This window comes from Tenebrio molitor, chromosome 8 (genome assembly GCF_963966145.1).
Source record: "Tenebrio molitor chromosome 8, icTenMoli1.1, whole genome shotgun sequence".
In the NCBI taxonomy this organism is placed as follows: domain Eukaryota; kingdom Metazoa; phylum Arthropoda; class Insecta; order Coleoptera; family Tenebrionidae; genus Tenebrio; species Tenebrio molitor.
Genome location: NC_091053.1, coordinates 10,889,537 through 10,891,299, shown reverse-complemented (window position 1 = coordinate 10,891,299; position 1,763 = coordinate 10,889,537). Strand labels below are relative to the sequence as shown.

Genomic DNA, 1,763 nt, shown 5'->3' with positions numbered 1-1,763 from the left:
TTGCATCTTCTAAAATTCTATCTGTTGTTATGCCTGCTCTTAATTTTCAACAATTACAATTCTGATTTCTGTTTTCATTAGATCAATGTCGAGTCTGTACTTCCACTTCATGACCAACATAGGTTTTTTGCAAATTGACAATTATTACACCTTAAATTTCAGCAGCATGAATAAATAAATCACTTAAATAGTAAAATATAATTCTATAGTCTATTTTTTCCTGGTAGGCGCGTGCGTGCGCATTTACAAAATCCTGCAACGAAATGCGACTTTAAATGTGCAATATTGCAGTTTTCTGTACTGTCACTGTCAATCAGGTCCAAGCACGTCCAAGCACCAAGCTGCCATTTTTGTTTCATCGTGTATTAGTTTTCCTTTCGTGTTTTGTGTTGTGTCCGTTTATTTATTAAAAAAACAGTTCTTAGTGGTTAAGAAGTTTTTATATGTCAACAAGATGTCTTAATTTCAATCACCAAATAAATCGCGTAAGTTGGATTTATGCTAACATCAAGTAACAGTTTTTTATTAATGCATATTTATAGCAAATTTCTCACAAGCCGAGAAAGAAATGATCGTTAAAGTATTTCGTGGGATCTCCAAGGATTTTGCCGAGTTAACCAAGACGGCTCAAATGGAAAAAACTGCAGATTATACTGGTAGTGATTTCTGAGTTTTTTGTTGTATCACAGCTTAATTACTTTGTGTTGAAGGTTGTGGATTTAAAACCATTCAATGATACTTGGCGGAAGAAAAGAAGTGTGGGCAATTACAGGCACCGAAGAAACCTGATAGGAAATGTATGATTCAATTGGATGAACATCAAAAATATCTCATTCGAAAAACAGTGCACTAATTTTTCTCTGCAAACAGAATTCCTACAATTGATGATGTGTACAGGGGAGTGCAAAACAATGAAGAAATTCCAAACATCAGTCGTTCTAAGCTTTATAATGTTTTACACAAATTAAAATTCAAGTAAGTACATACATTGTTTTCAATTAACTGTAAACATTGAAATCTATGTTTTATTTCAAATAGCACAAATAACGAAACAGAAAAAGCCTGTTAATAGAAAGAGAAGACATAACTGGCGAAGAAGATATTTATGGGAAATAAAAAAAATACGCCAAGAAGGGAGACCTTTTCTCTTGTAAGATACATGGTTATTATAAATGATTGTAGTCGAAGCAGGCCATGTCCATGTTATGAAATTTTTGCCGCTTTCATGTGAACTGTCAATTTTTGTCGATGTCACTGTAATTTTTTTTAGGTGAAAAGTGCGGTGTTGATTGTTTTGTTTTATTTTTTTTTTAAATTGTTTTGTACCCAATTTAACTCCTGTGTGTAAAAAATAAAAAATGTACATATAATATTTGTTATCAATTTTTCCACGAGTTTATTCATAAACTTTTTGTTTACATTTTACAAATTATACAAAAATTAAATCATAATATGCAACCCCAAATACTGATCCCCCTAGATAATATGCAACCAAAAATACTAACAATTCCTGCATCCTGCTAAAAATCTTAGCTATGTGATTCTACCTTTCGGAGATGCGCACGCACGCGCCTACCAGGAAAAAATAGACTTTAGTGGTTACTGGTTACCATTGATAAAAAACTTTATAAAATATCTTGATGGGCAAATACCTGCATCTTAACAGACCCTCCAGCTTTTCCAGTCCTCACTTTGTTATTTTTTTGATAACCTAAAATTGAATCAAATGTTATTAAATATACACACATCAGACCGAATATCTG

General features: G+C 32.3%; 1 long non-coding RNA gene across 1 annotated transcript; it reads left to right on the top strand.

Moving 5' to 3' along the window:
* The first annotated feature begins 302 nt into the window (after window positions 1–302).
* Window positions 303–1,370, top strand: LOC138137152 (uncharacterized). The gene is made up of 4 exons (XR_011161582.1): window positions 303–485; window positions 543–656; window positions 711–975; window positions 1,039–1,370. It is a non-coding gene; the product is annotated as an uncharacterized lncRNA (long non-coding RNA).
* The last annotated feature ends 393 nt before the right edge of the window (window positions 1,371–1,763 follow it).